This window comes from Ascaphus truei, chromosome 4 (assembly GCF_040206685.1).
Source record: "Ascaphus truei isolate aAscTru1 chromosome 4, aAscTru1.hap1, whole genome shotgun sequence".
Classification (NCBI taxonomy): domain Eukaryota; kingdom Metazoa; phylum Chordata; class Amphibia; order Anura; family Ascaphidae; genus Ascaphus; species Ascaphus truei.
This window is the reverse complement of record NC_134486.1, coordinates 347,120,390-347,147,081: the sequence shown is the minus strand read 5'-3', so window position 1 is coordinate 347,147,081 and position 26,692 is coordinate 347,120,390. Positions and strand designations below refer to the sequence as shown.

Genomic DNA, 26,692 nt, shown 5'->3' with positions numbered 1-26,692 from the left:
ATCTCTGAAAGAACCATAAAACGCATTAGCTAACATAATACAACATTAACTACAAACGAACACCAATCGCAAACATTTTATTACATTAAGCATGAAAAAAACAAACAATGACATCCACATAAGAAACTGACATTAATAAAACCAACAGCAATACCAAGCCAGAAATGCCCCCCAAATATTGTCATAATAATGTATTAATCTGTACCCTAAAGTGGTACAGATTAATATATTATCCGTCAATGTGCCTCCCCCAAAAAAATCAAAAATCACATCCAATGAAAAAACCTGTAAAAAAAGACATTTACAAACATTCAATATATTACTTACCATTAGATGCGGTGGCCCTCCGACTCCCGGGGTAACAGGAAGCTCACGTACTTTGAAGGCCACCAACAGCATCCGATGCCATCCGCCATGAAGATCCAGATCAGGTACCCAATCTTATTTTTTCTTTCTTTAATTACCTTCTTCTATCTTCATCTGTCACCATTTCTTGTTCTTCTTTATCTTCTTTCTTTATCTGTCAATCCAAAATACCCCATGTTAAATCCCAGCCGATGCTGTCTCGTCGGCTTCTTGGGCTCAAATGAGGCGTCATGGCCTTAAATAGGGCTTGTGACGTCACATTTAGCCTCAAAATGGTTAACAGCCACCTGATTAGCTGTTCAAACCATGTTCCGACTTTAATTTTTTTTTGACATGACGTCACTTAAAGGGAATGATGCCAGCCAATCAGAATGGCTGTGCTTCATTTGCCTTTAAGATGACTTCACTAAATCCAAGATGGCCGGCGTCACATGGTATTTCAGCCAATCAGAGTATGGAATTGGTTACCACGATCTGATTGGCTGAAATAGCATGTGACGCCGGCTTCGTGACATCATCTTAAAGGCAAATGAAGCACAGCCATTCTGATTGGCTGGCCTCATTCCCTTTAAGTGACGTCATGTCAAAAAAAAAAATTAAAGTCGGAACATGGGTTGAACAGCCAATCAGGTGGCTGTTAACCCTTTGGAGGCTAAATGTGACGTCACAAGCCCTAGTTAAGGCCGTGACGCCTCATTTGAGCCCAAGAAGCCGACGAGACAGCATCGGCTGGGATTTAACATGGGGTATTTTGGATTGACAGATGAAGAAAGAAGATAAAGAGGAACAAGAAATGGTGATAAGATGAAGATAGAAGAAGGTAATTAAAGAAAGAAAAAAGAATATTTGGGTACCTGATCCGGATCTTCATGGCGGATGGCATCGGATGCTGTTGGAGGCCTTCAATGTACATGAGCTTCCTGTTACCCCAGGAGTCGGAGGGCCACCGCTTCTAATGGTAAGTAATATATTGAATATTTGTAAATTTCGTTTTTTACAGGTTTTTTCATTGGATATGATTTTTGATTTTTTGGGGGAGGCACATTGACTGATAATATATTAATCTGTACCACTTTAGGGTACAGATTAATATATTATTATGACAATATTTGGGGGCATTTCTGGCTTGGTATTGCTGTTGGTTTTATTAATGTCAGTTTCTTATGTGGATGTCATTGTTTGTTTTTTTCTTGCTTAATGTAATAAAATGTTTGCGATTGCTGTTCGTTTGTAGTTAATGTTGTATTATGTTAGCTAATGCGTTTTATGGTTCTTTCAGAGATTGTTTGAATGTATTTATTTGTCTTATACAGTAATGTTTACATTCATTAATGTTGTTGTAATTAATTGGTTTGATTGGTTAGTGTTAGTATTCATTTTGAGTTGGTTTAGGAATTAATTGGTTTCATTGGTTAATGGTTTAATTAAATAATTGTTGATGTTGTTACTGCTTGTATTCATTGGATTAGCTGGCTGCTGTTTTTATTGACTTTATTTAGGTATGCTAATGCAGTGTTTAATAATGGGCAAATAATCTATTATCCATATCTGGATAATAGTTATTTTGCACATTATTGTACTGTATGTGTTAGGGGGGTGTATTTAGTTGGAAATATTGTTTAGTATTTTTGTTGGCACAACATTGGTACCGCAGGCCCACGGGTACCCCGGGACTCCGGCGGGGACCCCGGGATGGCCACGGGGTCAGCCGAGGACACCCGCGCAACCCCCGGCCTCCCTCGGGGATCCCTGCGGTGTCAGCCGGGGACACCCGCCGGCTTGTTGTATTGGTTTTGCGCCTGAAAAAGGTAAACAAAGAATTTTTTCTAAGTCCAGCTTTTTTTATCACCTGCCTTTAGCTGGTGAGCTTTATTCAGCGCAACTTTCACGTACGATCAATTTGCGTTGCTTAGTGAATCCCGCAGAAGGGCAGGATTCAGGGCAAACAGCTGATCGTAAGAGCAAAGTTGGACTTTGAAAAAATGTCAAGAAAAATCTCGTTTTAGAGCGCAAAGTGCCTGTTTGCGCGGCTTAGTGCATAGCGCTCGGCGGAACTTCACTTTCTAAAAGCACTTTACGCTCTTAAAATGACTTATCACTGCTTAGTGCATAGCCCCCACAGTCTGTTAAGTCTGTTATATACTGTAGGGGGATGGAAGTCTACAGTTATGGACTAAACATATTCTATGTGCCACTTCTATTTTGCATATTGTAGCTGGTTTGTGCAGGCTCTCAAGTAGAGCAGAGCTAGCAAGGCGCTATCTTTTTTGCAAATGCTCAAACTGTAACCCCAAGACTGATCATCTATAAAAATTTCATTTGGACCTGGTTGGGATACTTTTTAATCAAGAATTAGTTTAAAGAAGTTTAAAGGAATTTACATTGTTTATTGTTCTTTTGAACACTGTCTCATAAAACTGTTGTGATTAACTTTTTGAAGCCCCAGGTTTGGTCTTTTGGACTATTTTTTTGCATAAGACAGGAAATGTAAGTGGCTTTAGCGCCTGGTACAGATCCACCTTAATTTTTTGTTATATCAGTCATGTTAGCAGAATCTCCATCTAAGTGTAAAATCAGGGATTTTTTTTTAGCTTATAGTTAGGTATTATATCCCTGTTGAGGAGTATTAACCAAGGGTCTTCAGGAACAATTACTCCATTAATTTCATGGATGATATCTAATTCTGATTTAAAAAAATGCTTAATGTTTGATCAACTCCACCATACAGTATATGTAGTAAAATGCCCTTTCCATGCAGAATCTCCAGTTGCTATCTGAGACCTCGGAACAGGGATTTTAGTCTGGCTAGAGTGTAGTACCACCTAAAATTCCCTTTGTAGATGCTTTCGTGGGTTCTGACTGAAATTGACGAGGAGCTCTTTACATCCCATATTCTATCCCAATGTCATCTCTAATTCCAAGTTCATCTCTTTTTTTCATGCTTTCACATTGTTTTGCTTTTCACTCTGATCCCCATAAATTGTTAATCTACTGTATATATGGCAGCTAGATTGTGCCCAGAGACCCCTTAGTATCTAAAGACCGACTCAAAGTGTGTGTGTTGTCTTAGTGTTGTCAGCAATTTTTTTGTCACTTTTGAAAATGTAATTACTTAATTGTCTATGTTGCCATGACACTTGCTGCTCCAATTATACTTGGATGCAAAGTGGACCCAGACATGCACACCTGATTTCACCCATGCCTCCCTGTCATCTCTTCCCCAATAAATGTTGTTAACCCTCTCATTTTAATACTGATTAACCTTCAAACTCACCCCACAAAGCATCCCAACAGCCTGCACTCATGGCTATTCACCCACACTTAGTCACTCCTACCACCCATTGTGTTCAAGCACTGCCATCTACAGTATTTATTCCCTCACCTGCTGTCTCTGTAAGTTCTCCATCAAACCTCTTAGATTGTAAGCTCTTCGGGGCAGGGATTTCCTTTCCTATTGTCTGATTTTGCTTCACTTATTGTATTATTATAATTCCCTGTACTGTATTCTTTGTGAAGTGCTGGGTACACTTTTGGCGCTATATAAATAAAGATATACAATACAATACAAAGTGACTAGAAGGTAATAATATATCGACAAAGAGAGGATTTCTGAGTCGGATAATGTTTGCTCTAGTCCAACCTCCAAAAGTTGCGGGGATCATGGCCTAGCGAATACATAATTGGCACAGAAAGGCATCATTGGGGAGGAGAATGTTGTAAGGTTAAGTGGTACTTGGTCTGAATGCTCTATCCATCTAGTACACAAAATCTAATTGTGTCATCACCCGATAATGAAGGTAGGTTATATAATTTAGAATACAACGTTCTGAATTCCTCTTTTATCTGTTTGGGTTGTACAGTATATAATTCCTCTTTCTTGTGTTTTCAATGAACTCATTCAAAACTTACTTTGTGTTCTCTTCAGCTTCATAGCTAATAATATGTCTGCCTTGCTCCTTTTCTCATAGTATCTCTGTTTAGTATGCTTTCTCTGTTTTATGATTTAACAATGTTTTAAGCTATCAATGGGGATCTACCTATTCTAAGCCTCCCTATGTCATTTGTTGTTTCTCATGTTTCAGTTCTATTTCTTGAATTTTTTTAATTCGATTTTCTATTTCTAACTCTCTCTACTTCTTGTGATATGTGTCTAATCTGATCAATTCTCTGTGTATCACGCATTTGGGCACTTCCCAATTTATTGGAGCTGAGGCTGATAGCTTGATTATTGAAGAAGAATTCCATCATAGAGTTCCTGATTTTATCTGAGAGACCGGAGACTTTTATTAAAGTTTAATTTAGACACCATGTCCGTTTCGCTTTGGTAAACCCACCAATTTTCAACATCATCTCAGTAGGGGCATTGTCAGACGATGTGATAGGGCCAATCTTGATATCCTTGACTCCATCAAGATGTTTTTGCTTTACTAACAATACTAAATTCTTGTGTAAACCATGTGTGGGTTTCAATAGAAGGAGTAATCTCTGGTTGTTGGATTTATTATTCTCCAAACATCCAGTAGTTCACATCAAGTACAGTAGTTGATGAAGATGTAGAATTGTATTTATTCATCTTGTTTGTTTCTTAGATAGAGTTGATTTCCATGATAAGCTGTCTAGGCTAGGATTTAGGATCATGTTAAAGTCGCCCCCCACCACAAGGCACCCCTCCTTTAACAAGTCAATTATCATTAATGCATGTTCTAAAACGTCTTTCTGTCCAAGCTTAGTAGCATATGTATTAGCAAAAGCATAGGGAACATTTCTTATTAAGCCTTGAGCTACAGTATATAAACATCCCCTCTGATCTGTCTTATAGTCTTTTACTTGAAAAGGCATATTCTTACTGACCAGTATACAAACACTGTTTATCTTACTTCTGACTGAGTTCAAGAAAACCTAGCATAATAATGGTCAGAAAACCTTGTTGGGCAGTATTTAACTTGTTAAAGTGAGTTTCTTCTGCAAACACTACACATCTTTTCTGTTTGAAATGTGTTGTATGTCCTCTCTTGTAGCAAACTCACAACCAACCTGCACAATTTCTTCTTCCTCATCCTACCGTATTCTGAGGCTGCACATGGTAATGCAGGTGCCGATTCTACTTCTTGGCACAGGCCCCTATTCTCCTTCAGATCCTGCCTTTGAATTAAGGGTGAGAGCTCCTGCGTCTTCCTTTTTGGATGCATCCTAGATGTAAGTATATTCTTTAATTCTTGTCTTTATCAAGTTTGATATGTATTATTCTGTTTATTTGCCAGTTTGTTTCTGTGTGATGTTGGACTGCACTCTTCCATCAGCCGCCTTGTGGAGCTGCAGCTACACAATCTCCCCCACCCCAATGTACGCGTGTTTTATAGTTGGGAAAAGACAAACTTTGTATATTTAGAATGGATAATGACAATTTGATTCTGACAAAAATATGTTTCAATGCTTGCATTGTCATGGAGACTGAATGAAATTACCTTGTTAGCGGATATAATCCATTAGCAGTGCTGGGATAAATGTAGCACTTGGAGGCCTTTCAGATAAAGTGAATTGGAACTATCATTTGGGTGCAGAATCTAAGGGTGTCCAACACTGAGTTTTTAATATGTATGGGTGAATAGCAGAGACTGCAGGAATGTAAGAGGATCCAGTAAAGAGCACAGTGGCCATTCCACCAAAACTCTGTGGATCTGAAGAAGTGATGACCTGCCAGTGTAGAGAGTTTTCAGAAGGTGTAGATGATGGCTTGTATAGGAGGGATCTATATGTTCTAAATAAGTAGGCTGAGTGGTCCTGAAATCTTGAATTAAAAACCTTCAGTTAACCATTATCTTTGCATATCCATTATTTGTTTTTCCTTAATAGATTGTTTTTTTTTTCCTGGCTAAAATGGAGCCTCAGGATTCCATAAATTCTAGGAAAGCCAGGCAAAGAGTAAATGAGGCACATACACTTGTTCTATGTGGCATTAATTGTCATGCCGTGGGAACTAGATGATAATGAGATTTCATTATTATTCCTCATTGGCCCTGTATTGATAAAGAACATGAAACAGCGGAGGTTGTAAAACATATATTTTTCTTTAGGCATAGTGCTGACTAAATATATTTCCAAACCACTGTTAAATAGAAAATCTATTTCCGCTAGTAATTATTTTCCATTCTTTAGTAAATGTTTCACACTGCTGTGAAACAAAATTGAAATCAGCCGAGTGGAAAGTGAACAGACAATAAGGTCAACCTCGAATAGAGAGTAATAAATAAAATGATTGACTTTGCAGGTCAGATTAGTGTGTTCACTCAGCGAGTATATGCTATTCTGAAAGGTGTTCACAATGCCAGCAAGGCAAATGGCTTAAATCATGTTCATATCTTTATTTGATGCACAAAAAAAGAAATCCTATATTAAAGCGGTGTACATATTAAACATTGAGTCATTTGGATAAACCATTTAGTAAAAACTGATCATTTTCAATGTAGTCACTATTTGCAAGCAGTGATATCTGCATAAATATCTGTATAATATGACGAGAAAGATTTTCTCGTACAGTAAGCACAGTCAGTTTATTTGAGTTTTTTTGTGGGCTTTTCTATTACTGTGCATTTGGTATTCTTACTTCAACTGAAAAAATAGTAAATGCTACGATGTGTCATAATTTCATTCAATAAATAAAATTCAACCAAAAAGTTGCCTCTTCATGGAGTTCATTTGGCAATCTCTTACTTAAAGATACTACTAACAGTGTCCTTGTCTGAATTCTATTGTTTTCTATTTATATGATAACGGGATGACATAATAATAAAGTAATTGTTGCTACAATATATATTTTGATCACAAAAAGTTTTAAGTCTCTACAAGTGAAAGGTGTTCAGTATACTCTTGATAAAATGTTCACTTTGTTTCATTGAATCAACAGAGCTGACCCTGTACAGCTAACCTTGCTTAGGGTGAATCCTTTCTCTCAAAAGCATAATTTCTCACAATTCCAGTACATCATCTTCCATATAACTATATAATTAGACTGTATTCCAATAGATTTTCTATTAAAACAATATGTTATCCTCAGCCCCCACCAAATATAATTGATATTATATTGAACAATTGGGTTGATAGTCATAGCATATTATTTATCATGTACACTGGCGACACACTTTATTCGAGCTCGGCTAGTCCCACGAATTCGGGTATACTCGGGTGTATTGAGGTTTGTGACTGTTTTCTGCCCGAGTGCATTGCGTTATTTTCCAGGCAGGGATTGAAGCATTTTATTCCCGCTGGCTGCAATACTGCACAGTATATATATATATACTGCATTACAATTCATGAATTTATGCCATCTGGTAGACACGCGAAGCATTGCAGCCTATTAAATCCTAATCATTATCATTTAACAGATCAGCCGCCCGTCAGCCAGGCATGAACCATGGCTGGGAAGGCAAACGTAACGGGGCTTGTCTGAGGTGAGGAGTGGCGCATTCCAGGTATCTGCCAGGTACATACTGGGTATTTGCTCGAATAAAGTGTGTCGCAGCAGTATTCAACTACTGTACATAACTACAATTAAAATGCAATAAACAAAAGACTGCTTAATATCTTTGGATTTGTGTGTTGCAAGAACTGTATAGATATTTATTTAAAAAAGAAAATTCAGAAGCAAATTAAAATTAATTTGTCTTTGGTCATTCCGTTCACACTAAAAAGGGCAGAGGGCAGAATAATGAACATAGTACAGTATCTCAATACAGATAGCCTATTTAAATTAAAATTAGGTTTTATATGACTTGCTAAGAAAATGCATGTTTCTGATCTTGTTGTGTTTCTGCAAATAAACTCTCGTAGTGCCCTGAAAAAGTGTAATGTACAGTACGGCTATGCAGAAACAATTGTACATTGAACTAGTGTCATTCTAGAAATATAAAATGAATGGAGTTATTGAATAAGCTCCAAAGCAAATCAATGGGAACTTTCGGTCAATCACAATGGACCAACCGCTTCAGAGATTATTGAATACACTCTATGGGCATCATGCAGAAAGCAGCGGAAAAATGCATTAGCCAGTTTAGCAATTAGCCATGTTTTTGGCGTGTTAAACTCGCTGTATGCTGTAAGGGCGAAACCCTGGCGAATGAATGAGTGACCGCCATTTGATAAAATGGATAGTAACCGGTGTCGAGACGGCTGCCTGGCGAAAAACTTCCGAGAAGCCGTCCCCTGCCGAGATGTGTTTGCAGCAGAGAGAGATCCGCTGCTCTCTCGGCGCAAACATCAGCACATTAAAAATTATTTTTTAAACCATTTTTATTCATAGTGTACATGTGCAGGGGGTCTCCGGAGCTGAACCGCATTGGTTTCAGGTCCAGGGACCCCCTGCTTCCCGAGATACAGGCCCCTTTATGAGGTGCCGGTATCCTTCTGCATTTAAAGGTCCCGATCACGTGACCGCGGAATGTAAACAAAGCAGAGGGATACTGGCACCCCCTAAAGGGGCCTGTATCTCGGGAAGCAGGGGGTCCCCGGACCTAAAACCAAAGCAGTTCAGCTCCGGAGACCCTCTGCACATCTACACTATGACTAAAACACACATATCAATAAAGACTCGTTCCTTACCTTTGCGGCTATCTGCTATGGTAGCGAAGCAGCATGAATAATTTTTTAATAATTCTGTACAGTGAGCAGGGGTTCCCCTGAGCTGAACCGCATAGCTTTTTGGACCAGGGACCCCCTGCTTCCCGAGTTACAGGCCCCGGTATGTGAGATCGGGTGGGCAGTGTCGCCGCCATGTTTATAGCGTCCCATACACTACGTGCCCGCAATAAACATGGCGTCCACATTGTAACCGATGCCCCAAACCGGGGCCTGTAACTCGGGAAGCAGGGGGTCTCTGAGCCACAAATCAATGTGGTTCAGTTAAGGGGACCCCGTGCTCCCGCACAATATTATTAAAATACATTAATGCTTCTTCATTACCATAGCGGATAGCCGCTAAGGCAATGAAGGGGTTAACGCATAATAGCATGTTTATTGGGGACAATTGCCCCCAATAAACATAGAAATACACAACACACAGTAATGGGCAACATTACTATTATCCACAAATGGATAATAGTGCAGTTGTCCATTTAAAATACATACAGAACAATAAATACATTAAATACATATAGCACTCACCCATGTCCGGCTGCCACAATGAAGGCCATCCTCATCTTCATCCTGCTAATGCCCCACCCGCTTCTGCAAAACAGACACAAGAATAAAAACATCCAATGTAATGTCCACTAACCCCTTAATCACCATAGCGGTTATTAACCGCTACAGTCATTAAGGGGTTAACACACCATCACCAACATACCCTCCCCCACTAACCCCCACCCCCTGAGGCCTAACCACCCTCACCCACTACCCACAAGGGAGTCCTACCACATACCCTTGGGGCCAATACCCCCTCCCCCCACCACATACATTACAATAATGTGCCAAATAACTATTATCCAGATAGGGATAATACATTATTTTGCCATTATTAAACACATTAAATACCATAGTAAAATAAAGAAAATTCTACTAACCTCATTAATAAGAAGGCCCCGTCGCCAGCATCATCATTGTGGGCCGTTGCCAAAATAATAAATAGCCAATACATTTCAATGACATTCACATATCAATGAACCCTTCATCACCTTATAGAATACTAACCGCAAAGGTAATGAAGGGGTTAAGCCATCCTGTCCACATACCCACCCTTCACACATTCCTTTGTACAGTGGCCTCATCATGAAATAATACAATAAAAATAAAAGAAACAATATATAATTATATAGGGTAAGAAATGATAGTGTTGTAAAAGCTTTCTTTGCAGTATTGTAAATGATTTTGGCTATGCTGCTATGCATAGATATGTGTTAAATGTATTTTATAATTAGATAGATGTAATTTTTGGGCTTATATGCTGTACTGTAGGTAATGGTGAGGCTTGCTTTAGTATATTGTAATTGTTGGTGTCCTATTTTGTATGATGGTAACTTGTTCTCTGTAACGGTTGCTATAGTTAATTGTGTAATTGGTATGGATGCTATTTTAATTGTTTTGGGATGTAATTCAGGTATGTTAATTGATTGATGGTGACTTTATTGGATTACATTGTATACTTCTTTTGATGTAATGCTATTTTATTTGAAATATTGTATTGTTAACATTGATTTGCAGTGTCTACATGTAGCTTACATTTTATGCAGCATGTATACAATGTAAATGCAATGCTTTAAGTGGCATTTGAGACTTTGAATTGGCATTTAAATGCTTTAGATTGGATGATTACATTAGATTTGTTTAGGAAATTACATTTTATTTCATTGAGGATGTTATGGATAAGTGGTTTTGCCATTGCCAGGATGGCTTCACCCCTAAATTACCTTTGAGGTTAGTACCCGATAAGGTGATTAAGGATTTCATTGATATGTGAATGTAATTGAAATTTATTGGCTATTTATTATTTTGGCAACGGACCACAATGATGATGCTTGCGACGGGGCCTTCTTGATGAGGTTAGTAGAATTTTCTTTATTTTACTATGGTATTTAATGTGTTTAATAATGGCCAAATAATGTATTATCCCTATCTGGATAATAGTTATTTGGCACATTATTGTACTGTATGTGTTGGGGTGGGGGGAGGGGGTATTGGCCCCAAGGGTATGTGGGTCGGCCTCCCTTGTGGGTAGTGGGTGAAAGTGGTTAGGCCTCAGGGCGTGGGAGGGTAGTGGGGTAGGGTATGTGGGTGATGGTGGGTTAACCCCTTAATGACTGTAGCGGTTAATAACCGCTATGGTGATTAAGGGGTTAGGGGACATTACATTGGATGTTTTTATTCTTGTGTCTGTTTTGCAGAAGCGGATGGGGCATGGGCAGGATGAAAATGAGGATGGCCTTCATCGTGGCAGCCGGGCATGGGTGAGTGCTACATGTATTTAATGTATTTATTGTTCTGTATGTATTTTAAATGGATACATGCACTATTATCCATGGTTTTTGAGGTAAAAAGTGGCACTGTGTGCTCATTTGTATGTCATTTCCCAGAATCCCTTGCTGCAGTGGAAGTGCTGCATGCTGGGTGATAATGGTGAAAGGTGGTGTTGCAGACCTGACTAAGACAGGCAGATGAGCATACAGTTGTATTTGCAAATATATATATATATATATATATATATATATATATATATATACAGTAGAGGCAACTCTTATTCGAACAAAAACCAGTGGCAATTCCCCAAAAAATCCAGGAAACACCCAGGTACATTCTGAATACATGCCTTAAACTTTCCTTAAACTAGTCCCAGCATTTCTGCATTGATTAATGGCCTATCAGATTAACAGCGGGGGTCCCTGGCAGTCCCATTCAAACTGAATTGGACTGCCAGGGATCCCTGCTGTGTTAATCCTATGGGTCATTAGTCAATGCAGAAATGCCTTAAACGTGCCTCAAACTAGCCCAGAACATACCCAGCACATACCCAGCACATACCCAGAATGTAACCTAGTTTACGGCAAATGTTAGAATAAACGTTGCCTCTACTGTATATATATATATATATATATCTTATACTATATTAGTGAAAGCACTGTATGTTTGCCTGCCTGCCTGCATGCATGCCTGCCTGGATGTCCGGTGTCCCTAGGGGAAATCTCATTGGTCCCTTGGCCCGCCCGCCCCCGCACACCTCTCATTGGCCTGAGGCGGAGTGACGGGCCAAAGGACACACAGGGACACACACACACACACAGGGAACACAGGGACACACACACAGGGAACACAGGGACACACACACACAGGGGGGGACACACACACACAGACACACACAGACACAGACACACACACACACACACACACACACACACACACACACACACACACACACACACACACACACACACACACACACACACACACACACACACACACACACACACACACACACACACACACACAGGGACACAGGGACACACACACACAGTGACAGACACACACACAGTGACACACACACACAGTGACACACACACACACACACACACACACACACACACACACACACACACACACTGTTACATACATTAGCGGGGCTCACAGTGTTAGCAGCACCCGCGCGCACCTCCTCCTCTCCCCGTGTCTCCCGCGCTTTCACCCCGACCCCCCCCTCCCCCGGCGCCGCTACAGTCAGCGGGACACACACACTATTATTACCCCTTCAGCGCCCCCCCCCCCCCCACCCACCCAGTGTCAGCGGCCGTGCGAGACCCCCCCTCTATATCTCCCACCTCTCCCCCCCCCACACATATACATGCCCCCCCCTCCCCGGCGCTACAACTCATCCCTCCCCGGCGGGGGAACAGCCAGTGGCCAGGCAGGCTGCCTCGCGGCGCCGAGTGCCCAAGATGGCGGCGCCCGGGACACAGCGGGGGAGCGGCCACAACACGCTGCCTCCCGCCTCAGATCCACGTGGGACCTGCCGGATGGGTGAGTGAGCGGCCTTCACCTCCCCTCTACCCCCCCTTCACCTCCCCTCCACCCCCCCCTCCCCTCCAGTGTCAGTGTCTCCCCGATCCCCCCCCCCGGCGCCGCAACAGTCAGCGGGGGAGCGAGCGAGCGCCCGGGACACAGCGGGAGAGCGGCCACAACACGCTGCCTCCCGCCTCAGATCCACGTGGGACCTGCCGGACGGGTGAGTGAGCGGCCTTCACCTCCCCTCACCCCCCATCAGCTCCCCTCACCCCCTTTCACCTCCCCTCACTCCACTTCTCCCTTCCACCCCCCTTCACCTCCCCATTTACCTCCCCACCTCCACCCCCCATTCACCTCCCCTCCACCCCCCCCCTTCACCTCCCCTCCACCCCCCCCCCTTCACCTCCCCTCCACCCCCCCCCTTCACCTCCCTTCCACCCCCCTTCACCTCCCTTCCACCCCCCCCTTCACCTCCCTTCCACTCCCCCCCCTTCACCTCCCCTCCACCCCCCCTCCACCTCCCCTCCACCCCCCCACCTTCACCTCCCCTCCACCCCCCCCTTCACCTCCCCTCCACCCCCCCTTCCCACCGCCTCCCCCCCCTTCCCACCGCCTCCCCCCCCTTCCCACCGCCTCCCCCCCCTTCCCTCCACCTTCCCACCGCCTCCCCCCTTCCCACCGCCTCCCCCCTTCCCCCCCCTTCCCACCGCCTCCCCCCCCCTTCCCACCGCCTCCCAGCCCCCCTTCCCACCGCCTCCCCCCACCCCTTCCCACCGCCTCCCCCCCCCTTCCCACCGCCTCCCACCCCCCCTTCCCACCGCCTCCCACCCCCCCTTCCCACCGCCTCCCACCCCCCCTTCCCACCGCCTCCCACCGCCCCCCCCCCTTCCCACCGCCTCCCTCCGCCCCCCCCCCTTCCCACCGCCTCCCTCCGCCCCCCCCCCCTTCCCACCGCCTCCCTCCCCCTTCCCACCGCCTCCCTCCCCCTTCCCACCGCCTCCCTCCCCCCCCTTCCCACCGCCTCCCACCCCCCCTTCCCACCGCCTCCCACCCCCCCTTCCCACCGCCTCCCACCGCCCCCCCCCCTTCCCACCGCCTCCCTCCGCCCCCCCCCCCCCTCCCACCGCCTCCCTCCCCCTTCCCACCGCCTCCCTCCCCCCTTCCCACCGCCTCCCCCCCCTTCCCACCACCTCCCGCCATCCCACCGCCTACCACCTCCCGCCATCCCCCCGCCTCCCACCCCCCGCCTTCCCACCTCCTCCCACCCCCCGCCTTCCCACCGCCTCCCACCCCCCGCCTTCCCTCCGCCTCCCCCTTCCCACCTCCTCCCCCTTCCCACCACCTCACCCCTCCCCCCCTTCCCACCACCTCCCCCCCCTTTCCACCACCTCCCCCCCTTCCCACCACCTCCACCCCCTTCCCACCACCCCCCCCCCTTCCCACCACCTCCCCCCCTTCCCACCATCTCCACCTCCCCCCTCCCCCCCTTCCCCCCTCCTCCCCCTTCCCACTACCTTCCCCCTTCCCACAACCTTCCCCCTCCTCCCCCTTCCCACCACATCCCCCCTTCTCTCCCTTTCCACCACTTTCCCCCTCCTCCTCCTTCCCACCACCTCCCCCCTTCCCACCACCTCCCCCCTTCTCCCCCTTCCCACCACCTCCCCCCTTCTCCCCCTTTCCACCACCTCCCCCCTTCTCCCCCTTTCCACCACCTCCCCCCTTCTCCCCCTTTCCACCACCTCCCCCCTCCTCCCCCTTCCCACCACTTCTCCCCTTCCCCCCCCGCTCCCCTTCCCCCCCCTTCCCCCCCCTCCGCTCCCCTTCACCCCCCCTCCACTCCCCTTTCCACCCCCCCTCCGCTCCTCTTCCCCCCCCTCCACCTCTTTTTCCCCTTTCCCCTCCCACCCCCTCCCACACTTCCACCCCCTCCTCTAACCCTTCCCCCCCATCTCTAACCCTTCCCCCCCCCTCCTCTAACCCTTCCCCCCCTCCTCTAACCCTTCCCCCCCTCCTCTAACCCTTCCCCCCCCTCCTCTAACCCTTCCCCCCCCTCCTCTAACCCTTCCCCCCCCTCCTCTAACCCTTCCCCCCCCCTCCTCTAACCCTTTCCCCCCCCCCTCTAACCCTTTCCCCCCCCCCTCTAACCCTTTTTCCCCCCCTCCTCTAACCCTTCCCCCCTCCTCCACCCCTTGCCCCCCTCCTCCACCCCTTGCCCCCTCCTCCACCCCTTGCCCCCCTCCTCCACCCCCTCCTCCCCTTCCCGCCGCCCTTCGCCTTCATGCCCGCCTTACCGCCTCCCCACCCCCGCCTCTGCCTTTCACCCGCCCTTACTCCGGCCGCCTCTGCCTTTCACCCACCGCTTCACAGCCGCTGCACGCACTCAACAGACACCCGCCACACTCGACACATACCTGCCGCCACACACACCTGCTGCCTCCCACCCCTACGCACCGACATCACTGACCCACCGCCTCACACCCTAGCAGGACCCCCACTCACAGACAACACTCACAACCCACGCGCCAGCCGCCGCCTCACACCCTTGCAGGACCCCCACTCACAGACAGCACTCACAACCCAAGCACCACCCGCCGCCTCACACCCTAGCAGGACCCCCACTCGCACACAGCACTCACAACCCACGCGCCACCCGCCGCCTCACACCCTAGCAGGACACACAACTCAGATTTTTACATCACTTATGCCACCAAAATATACATTGTACTGTGGTGTGGTTACAATAAACCATTTTTATACAACATCGTATTACATTTTCTTCCATCTTTCTTTTCAATATTATTATCCAACCTTTACAACAAACAGTCACCTATTGTTCCACGATTTATAAATAATACTACCTATTACGCATTTACATCCCGGGCAACGCCGGGTCTCTCAGCTAGTATATATATATATATATATATATATATATATATATATATATATATATATATATATATATATTTCTTTAGTTAGTGCAGGGCTGTTGTGTGTGTTTTCTTTTTATTGTGGGTAGAGCAGGTGGGTGAAGGGGGTATTAGCCCCAAAGGTGGTTTGTTTAGGGCTTGCGGGTGGGTAGCGGGAGGCCTTAACCCCTTCATGACCGTATCGGTATTAACTGCTACGGTCGTGAAGGGGTTAAGTGCACCCGCAACCCCCCCGCAAGCCCTAAAAAAAACAGCAAGGGACAAATACCCCCTTCACCCACCCCCGCTACCCACACTAAAGCTGGCACGGCTGTTTAACCCCTTCATTGCCTTAGCGGTTAGCCGCTAAGGTAATGAAATGGCCTTTAAATGCATTTTTTCTGCCTTAGATGCATGCCGGGGGGGTCCGGTGCTGGTATTAATGGTATCAGCTCAGGAGACCCCCGGCATCAATCCCAGCCAGGAAAAAGGGCAGAATTTTGTCTAAGTGCCGATCCGCCACTCATCATCAGCCTCTCACCATCAACTTGCCAACTTTTTTTTGCGTGGCTGATTCGCCAGAAAAACACCATTCTAGAGTGGCGAATAGCTCCGCTTAGCTTCTCGCCACTACTAGAATACAGCGTGGTGGAAAAAGTTTCAATTTTAGGCGGAAAGTGCCTTCTCACCTCGCCACCAGCGAAGAAAAAAAAACGCCAACCAAACTGGCGTTTTTTTGATTCTTGCCACTTTCTCGCCCCTTACTGAATAGGGGTAGCCATTTTTGGCGGGAAAGTGGCGAGAATTGCCTTTCCGCTGCTTACTGCATGAACCCCTATATATCAAAACGAGAAAACTACACAAAATGTTGTGCATCCAATATGTCTAACACGTACAGTAAAATACAGAATCAAAAGTTGTCCTTCATTTGGCAGCAGAAATTATTATAAATAACTAACATATAGTATATATTACCATTTAGTAAATAATGATAAGAGGTAGGTTTTATATATTTGTATGGACAATGACATTTAGAATTGAACAAAAACATTAATGAAGCTCTGATAATGGGTGTTGGAGCTTGATTAGTGGTAACTGCTATTCAAGTCAAGGGCAATTATTGCCAATCCATCTCCAATACCAATAATCAGAGCTTAATGAATCCCCTCAAAGACCTCTGAATGGATCATATTATATTATTGGATGCCAGTTCCCACATGCAGTTTTTGTGTAATAAAATGAGAACCTAAGTTGTTAAATGACACCAAGGCAGTATGTAACATATCTAAATCATCTACAGCTTCATAACTGTATGACATGATAATGGGTTTATTTCTGGGCCATATTTATTAAACAAGGCATGTTTTAGAAAGGATCAGTAAGCCCATCCAACTTAATGAGTTGTAAGCGGTCTTCCATCATGGAAGTTGTATTGTAGAGTAAATCTTTGTTCAAATTACCCAAAGTGACAAGGCCTGATAAATCTTTAAACTGTGATTTCCAGGTATTACATTTACAACAAAATAAATCAAAAGATTATTATGGATTAGAATAGAACCTAACACATTTTACATTGTCTCTGTATTTTATTATTTAATGTTATCAGTTAGCAGTTATCTGTAAATATGGAAATTAATTGATATTAACATTCAGCAAAAAATCTGACTCTACAATAAATTCCTATTTTTCAGAGAAAATCATAAATTATATATATATTTGCCAGAACCTCTGGCACTTGAGGTCATGTGATGGCTTCACTAAAGCGATCATATGATCGTTCTGTTGCTGAGACAGAATGAAAGGGAAGGAGTCTTCCTCCTTCATTGTAGATTGTATCTAGCGCAGGACATGCTAGTAAAACGAGGTGGCATTTTATGATGCAGCTACTACATCAAGGCGACCCTTGAGTTCCAGACCCCATTATATTGTAGCTCCATTGCAGATCACCCAAGGGGTGCAGGCAATCTACCCATCTTTGTATTTAGTTTTTCCTATCTAGACCAGTGGATCCCCTGGAGTTGAACCACACAATTTCTAACTCGAGGACCTCCCTGTTCCCATGATAGTTACCTCTTTATGTGCTGATAAAGAAATGAAAATGAAGGTCAGCCACCGGTATAATCTAATAGGAAGCTACAATGTCATTCTCTGATAAACATGTGGCTCCTTGTGGGAGTGAGGCTTGGAAGAAAGCCATATTGCTTTCCCAAAAGGGACCAGAAATAGTAGCAACTAAAAAGGCAGATATCTTGGAAACCAGAGGTCCCATCAGCTAAAAAATAGTATGGTTCCAATTCTACAAAAAAGATTAAAAGTTAAAAATGGAGTAAGGGGTATTGTTGCTTTAATTGACTGATTCTTAGGGGGCCTATTCACTTAACAGTGATACTTTATTATCAGTCAATCTTCACTAGAGATAAATATTTAGTGACATACTGTAAGTGGTTTAATGAATGATAAATGCCATTATAGCGTGATACTGCCTGCTTTGCTATTCACTAATCAGTGATAACAGTGCAGTATCACACTCTAATGGTTTTTTAATGACCGTTAACAGCCTGAGGCCAAAAAATCGTCCGACAAGCAAAAGAAAGCTAAATGGCTAATTTTTGCCAGTAATTGCTATTCACTAAATAGTGATAAGCATAGCAAACTTTTAGATCTTGCAATATTTTGGCGCCAGATAAATGTTGGTGCTAAAGATATTGCATGATGGATGAAAGCATCTTTTTCTGCACACGATTGATAATGGAGGCTGGCGGGGACCCCTCGGAGACCAGCAGGGAACCCCACGGGTCTCTGGGTGATCTCCAGGGATTCCTGCAGGTGTCCAGTGGTCTCTGGGTGGGCCTCGTGGGTATCCGGGGGTCTCTGGGTGGTCCCCATGGGTGTCTGTGAGTCTCTGGGTGGTCCCCACAGGTGTCCGAAGGTTTCCAGGTGGTCCCTGCGGGTGTCCATGTGGTTGCGCATCCTGGATGTCTGTCGCGGAAGGGACTTTAAGGTGAGGAGATGGTCTACGGACGCCAGAATGGCGATTCCTCACACTTGCAGGATCAAATTGAAGAGCTGCAGATGCAGATTGCTGAGAAGGAGGAGATGTCCGCCCGTCAGGTGGCGTGCCTGAAATTACGCTATGAAACCCAGATGGCTGATAACCGTAAGCTGCTGGATCACATGGCCAATGAAAGGGCCTGGCTGCAGATAGAAATGGACAAGGTCCAGGAGGAGAACCGGCAGCTTTAGGTCATGAATAGAGAAAATAAAATAGAGTTAAACCTTGCTCTGAATCAGCTAACAGATGTGGAACCAGCAGCTAAACTGAGCGGAAAAAGAAACACAGATGCAGCAACCGTTATTCAAACAAATCACGGCGCCGTTTTCGTGTGCACTGCTGTACTCCACGTGGCATTAATGCGGCCAATTGCCCCAGGCACACGTGTTTATCGTGGTTGCTTTGTTTGAATTTCATGGAATGTGTGCAATTAAATGCAAAGAAATGAATGAATTGTAATGTGTACAGTACTGTGTTACTGTGTCAATTTCAGGTGTTTAAAAGTCAGAACACTAAAATGCCATTTTTTGTGCAGTCACCTGCACTTGCTTCTTAAGGCGGTACGGTTGGAAGAAATCCCGTGCCATGACATGGGTATTCCGAGGTATACATCGTGTGAAGTGTTTCAATAACGGCCGCTGCATCTGTACAGAAGGACAACTACAAGACCTGAAGAAGGACCTGGAGTTTTAGTGTACTGGCCGAAAGATGGCAGAGAAACAAAAGCGTGACCTGGGAGACGAGCTCGAGGCTCTGAAGACTGAGCGGGAAGCTACATTGGACTCTACTGCTGCCCATACGGAGGTTCCTCAAATTAAGTTTGAGATAAAGGTTACAAATCTAAGACAGACACTTGGGTCACAGAAGTAGTACAGAAAAAAGATAGCGGTAGAGTTAAGACAAAAGGAAGCTATGCGGAACAGTAATGCACAAGTGTCTCCACTACAAGAAAAGGTATTGGCCCAGCTCAAGCATCTGTATCCTACAGAAACTAATGCCTGTGAAGACAAGGGTACAGAGAGATCTGGGGACACCACTCAAGTGCAAAATGAGATTACAAAGTTTGAACCGCCTGAGCAAGTGATGCGCTCCGGTAAGCTTGACTGCAGTGCCCATGGGACCCAAAGTGGATTCCTTGCCATGAGGGCAGCCGCTGTGAAGAGACATTTCAGTAAGAGGTGCCTAGAAGGTTGAAAGATTGGAAAGCAGAGGCGACGAAGGGCAACGCTTCACTTGAATAGTTCCAGATCTGCCCACTCTAGACCACAGTGTGGAGCCAAGGAGAATACAGTCCGGGTGTCACGTCAGAGGCTGAAGAAACAGTCCAATCATGTGCAGGATGCAGCGGGCATTGAAATGAAGTCTGAGGATGTAATGGACTGGAAATAAAGAAAAAAAATATGTGGCAACTAACCGATTAAGTTACAAGTGCGGACTATGTCACGGACAGTTTAGCATTATAACATAATTCGTTAGTGCAATTATATTGTATATTATGCCTCTAGAGTATGCAGTGCAATAATATTGTAGTATTGTATTTTCTCTTCTTTGTAAATATAGGTAAGACCCCAAATTAGTATACAGGGTTGATGGCCCTTAATAAGATAACAAGATTTGTATCTTTTAAAAGTATTGGTAGCTTACAGTATAGCACACAAAGTTAGGTAGTGGCCTTTTTGTAAAATATATCCATGGTCACTCACCCCAGAAGGTGTAAGCTGGGGGGTAGGATATGTGACATAGTCCCAGGATAGTGGGCAGCTTTCTGTCTGATTTATAGAAGTGCAGACTTAGTATGGAAGTGATCTGCTCCACAGATTCACAATCACTAAGGCTGGTGGATAGGAAATCCATACCAGACTTTATAATGCTTCTGGTTTCCCTCACCTGCTCTCCTAATTAAGGAACAGGAATATATTGCAGTGAGGTTTGCTGCTCCAGTCTCTCTCTTAAAGCCATTAGGCTGGGAGGAAACTGTTCCCCAGGATCCAGTTGGGGTAGACCCCCCCCACATGTTGCAGCAACTGAGGATCTATTGTGACGCTGTCCTCATCTGACAGTTAAGGACTCAATGTTATTTCTGTGTGTTATTTAAAGTTAGTAACTGGCTTAGTCAGCCAATATTGCAGATATGGATATGTATGTGTGTTAGACTCCTGACAGGTGTAGATGTTTCCTTTTATGATTTATTTTGTTCTTAAAGTGACGGTGTTTACAAAGTGTCACCAATGGAGAAATAAACCACAGAAGGTTGAGGGCTGAGTGCCTCTTGTGTGTATATACGTGTTTGTCTCCCTTTTCTACAAATTAAACACTAGAAGACTGTGATTCAAAGAATATATATATATATATTATATATATATATATATATATATATATATATATATATATATATATATATAGAATCCAATGCACAGCCGGCACACCATATGCAAGTAAATAAGTTTTGGTGCTTATCCCATAAAGCAATAACAGACCATACGATACCGGTTGCAAAAACCGTTTTTGTGTCTTCTATCAAATATAGAACATTTTTGATTTACTTACCTGCGTGCTGTCCCTTGATGTCGTGTTGCAACCGGTATCGTATGGTCTATATATATATATATATATATATATATATATATATATAATACTGAGTTAAGTTATGGTGAGTAAAAAAAGTGACAAAAACCCTCCACAGGAAAGCAAATATGCAAATATAGCTGTATGCTCATCTGCATGTCTTAGGCAGGTCTGCAACCCCGCCTTTCCCCATCATCACCCAGCATACAGCACTTCCACTGCAGCAAGGGATTCTGGGAAATGACATGCAAATGAGCACACAGTGTCACTTTTTGCCTCAATAACCATTTTTAACATGGTTCCTATAGGCTTAAGCTTGCTGCATGGTCACAGCTTTGAGCACAGCCGGGTTAAGGTGCATACCCAGAAAACCACCCACAGCCAGCTGTTTCGACCTTGATGGGTCTCATCAGTGTGGGGTTGATTTTACTGGGAATGCAAGAGAGGCTATGGGATAGGCTAAACCATAATACTGAGTTAAGTTATGGTGAGTAAAAAAAGTGACAAAAACCCTCCACAGGAAAGCAAATATGCAAATATAGCCTTGCTGCAGTGGAAGTGCTGTATGCTGGGTGATGATGGGGAAAGGCAGGGTTGCAGACCTGACTAAGACATGCAGATGAGCATACAGCTATATTTGCATATTTGCTTTCCTGTGGAGGGTTTTTGTCACTTTTTTTACTCACCATAACTTAACTCAGTATTATGGTTTAGCCTATCCCATAGCCTCTCTTGCATTCCCAGTAAAATCAACCCCACACTGATGAGACCCATCAAGGTCGAAACAGCTGTCTGTGGGTGGTTTTCTGGGTATGCACCTTAACCCTGGCTGTGCTCAAAGCTGTGACCATGCAGCAAGCTTAAGCCTATAGGGAACCATGTTAAAAATGGTTATTGAGGCAAAAAGTGACACTGTGTGCTCATTTGCATGTCATTTCCCAGAATCCCTTGCTGCAGTGGAAGTGCTGTATGCTGGGTGATGATGGGGAAAGGCGGGGTTGCAGACCTGCCTAAGAAATGCAGATGAGCATACAGCTATATTTGCATATATATATATATATATATATATATATATATATATATATATATATATATATATATATATATATATATATATATATATATACTCCCTGTCCTCACATAGATGTCTTGTGGTTTGCCACCCTTTTGTTCTCTTGCTTGTGTTTGTTGATTGACATGACTATGATGTGAATCCATAGGGGAGCCTCTATTTACCATATATGTGATGCATGTGACTTTTTATTTAAATATAGTCACACAGGTAAAAGCCTTTATGCGTGTTCGTCACTCTATCTGTAAGATACTGATGTCTATAATTATGGCTTTACTAAGATACTCCTTGGTTTGGTGTACATGTGTCTTGTCGGTCTATGTAGGTTATTAGAGTTTCTGTAGGTATTTGCCAGATATGCTGTGATGGTAGAGATGCATTCTTTTTCGGTGTAGACTGTGGGCATATTGATAGAGGCTTATAGCCTATACAGTATTTTCAACATCTCTGCTTATTTGATTAGGCAAGCATCTTGAATATTGCCTTTATCTTTTTTGTATTACATTGGTGCTACATTGCTGTCATATTCGCAGGGTGTCTGCTGCCACCACGGAGTTCTTAACTGTCCTGCGCATGTGCTAAGTGTTATCAAGAACTGGCCCTGGACTGAGGTTATGGCTAAGTTTTTTACTGACTCCTCCTGTGCCGTCACGTATGCTGACGTCACGTATTGGGGCCGCACATGCGCAATGGATGTGCCACACTCAAGATGGCGGTTCCAACAGACATGTACTGTGATGCACATGTGCATTACAGTTCCTCCTCCAAGATGGCGGATCCGCAAACACAACGGTTTATTTGATTTTCGCGGGCTCACCACGATTAGGTAAATATGCACAGGTGATTTTCTGTATGTTTTTTTGATATATATATGTCCTGTCTGTCATTTGTATGTTGCACCTCCCTTGAGAAAGGTTCCATTCCGGAACCGAAATGTCGGGATCGGTTGTCTGTCTACACATGCCTTATTTTATATTTTTTATCTTCTGGATGTGAGTGCTGCCTCTTTTTGCCTGACGCAAGGATGGTAATATATATATATATATATATATATATATATATATATATATATATATATATATATATATATATATCTACAGAGAAGAAAATAACCAGCGCTCAATAAAAAAGGCTAATATAAAAGGTGTATACACTAAGCTCAAACCAATGATGTGAAAAGACTAGGTAAATTAGAAATCAATAAAAAATAGAACGGCAGCTCAACAAGGAATAACTAGTTCCTGAAATACATAAAGAACAAATGTGAGCGCACAATCCTATAGGTAATTGATAACCATTTAATAAGATATATTAGCAATCGATCAGGCAACCTCAACCCAGACGTGTGCTAGAATAGAAATCCACAGTTGGATTTCCTGGGGATTTGGCTGTGGATTTCTATTCTAGCACACGCCTGGGTTGAAGTTGCCTGATCGAGCTGGGAGAAACAACCGTTGAACACCGCGTGAGTGTTCTTGTGAGATGCGCGGGTCCCGACGCTGATTAACCAGGTACTCCCCTTCGTGCTACTACATCTCTGCTTCCGTTTACTCCTACACGAGGCATCCAGCTAACAGACGCGCAGGCTGCGCAAGTTTCTGAGAGCAACAAAACAAATATCAGCTCCAGAAGCAAAAAGGTAAGTGAAATTAAATAACAGTCTTTTAAATTGATAATAGCAATGTCCAGTACATATAAGTATAGATGCAGGGAGAGGGGAGAAAAACCAAGGGGTTAAGCAAGGTATAAGAAGTGGGGTACTTACAGAGAGGTTGGATTCCCACCAGGCTGTGTGACCCCCTGAGAAGCTTCACCTTACCCCGTCTCCGTCCAAATGAAGTGGTGTAGAGTCGCACACTCACAAGGTGTCACCACTAATCCATTCCTCCCGCAACAATGGTGAAACCGGTGGTTTCCTCCGATCCAGGCAGCAACAGAAACAAAAAATGATCGAGTGGACTACCGCTTGCTATGAAAAGAAGTTGGGGAACTCACCAGAATTGAAGGTTAAAAAAGTCTTTAATGAAAACTACATAAAATGACAAAACTCCTCCTCCCACGTGTTTCACGCCCAGTATGGCGCCTTGACAAAGCGCCATAGTGGGCGTGAAACATGTGGGAGGAGGAGTTTTGTCATTTTATGTAGTTTTCATTAAAGACTTTTTTAACCTTCAATTCTGGTGAGTTCCCCAACTTCTTTTCATAGCAAGCGGTAGTCCACTCGATCATTTTTTGTTTCTGCGTAAGTGTCTGCTCAGCTTACACCTGGGCACTTCTGTTTAGGAGACTGATACTTCCATCCTTCACATTGGAATTGCTTGAGCAATACAGCTGCTACAGTAGTCGTTTACTTACTTCCTCTAAGGAGGTGAATTAAGGCAAATCTTACACTGCAGGACTCAGCAGACTTTTTACCTTTATCTCATGTTCTCCTCACTATATTCCTGCAGCAATCTCTCCCTCTATTTTTATTGTTATTAATTCTGTTTTGCAAATCTACCTTTATATGGTCATTTATTATTTGTTATTTGCTAATATATCTTATTACATGGTTTTACCTATAGGATTGTGCGCTCACATTTGTTGTATATATATATATATATATATATATATATATATATATATATATATATATATATATATAGTGGTACTGTATGTGATGAACTACCCCTCATGCATAGTATATACAGATTTAAATGAATGCATCTAAGAAAAAAACTCTAACATTTGTTAGCAATCAAATAGAGTCATTCTAGAAGGAAAAATCTTAAATAAATTCATATCTGATAGAAGTATTATTTGTTTTCACTTGTTTGCTTTTTGAACCACAGGCACCCCTTGAATGAAAATGTACATGTAGAGAAGCCTGCTTATCTGCCCTAGTGATTTTTAATTAGCTTGTGCTGGGAACAGATTCTGGTTGTTACACCTTTATCAACATATGTATAGCTACCTCTAGCATATTCAATCACTACAGAACATGTTTTATGCATTTGAAGCAACAAATGTCATCAGTTGTGCTTAATTAGTGTATCAGTCTCCCATCCCTGAGCTTATAGTGAAAGCATGACATAATGCGATCATGTCCCTAAACAAAGTTCATGGCTTTTCTCAGAGGACAATAATATGTTCTTAAATGTGAACCAGTATCATTCATTGCAGACCATACAATACATAAACATGACTAAGAAGCTTAAGGGGTGAATCTATTTTCATACTTAATTCTGTATAAATATTGTAAACACATTCAGAGTACAAATAAAGGAAGCAAGAACTATGGGAACATTATGTTTTCCATTGTTGGAATTATTCACCACCTTCCTTTTCAAATCATATACAGTATAGTAGCTTGAATATGAGAACATGCATATAATAAATCACTACACATACTCTACATGCTATTATCAAAGTGCTATTTGGGGAAAGGGCAGTGTATGCAGTATATGCAGTGATTTACCTATATACAGATGTAGCAAGACTTACTGTTGTCAGTTTTGACTGTTCTACTGTGGTTGCACTGCAGCCACAGTTCTCATGGCCTGAGAACAGTAAACTGCCCAGGAAGATTAGCTCTGCGGGGTTCCATGTCTATGACTATTTTGGACATCTACATATTTAAGGGTCTGAAAGTGTTATGTCCTGTCCAGCCCCCTTGATGATGTAGATCACCAAATATGGTCATATAGCCTCCCCCTCATGATGTAGAGACCCAATATAAAGTACTCCATGTCATCCAACAGGTTGGCAAGGAAATACAGTCCTATATCTTACCTTCAGAGTTGTGGGGGGACGGCGGAAGACAGGGACAGAGACGTTTTGAGCACCACATCTAAAAGTTTGGTACCGGTATTCTCTTCCAGCAGATGGAGTAACAAGCAACAAATTAATGCTGCAGGGTCCCATTCAAAGAATGTACCCCTGCAGCATTAATCCTTCTGAGCCGCAAAACTTACAGTTCTTGGGGCCACGATTGGGCCGCAAGAACAGTAATTCTTTCTACATCTGTACACATTATCTAATCTTGAGTAATCATTTAAAATATTTTCATCCTTGTTCTCTGTATTCTATTCCAAAACAAGTCATAACTTAATTAGCTCTTTATCTATGACATTGAGTTGAATTTTGTTTTAGAATAAAAGCCCATGTAATACTTATATAATTTGGCCTGCAAATAAAGACATACAGTAGATAACATAGTCATAGTCCTAGTCTGTATTTTTTTTATAAAGGAAGATTATTGTACTATGCATT

The 26,692-nt window shown here is 43.4% G+C and overlaps 1 protein-coding gene across 1 annotated transcript in view; it reads right to left on the bottom strand.

The window, feature by feature from the left end:
- Window positions 1-26,692, bottom strand: part of CSMD1 (CUB and Sushi multiple domains 1) — a 2,556,145-nt gene that overhangs the window by 426,280 nt on the left and 2,103,173 nt on the right. The gene's annotated exons all lie outside the window — the stretch shown is intronic.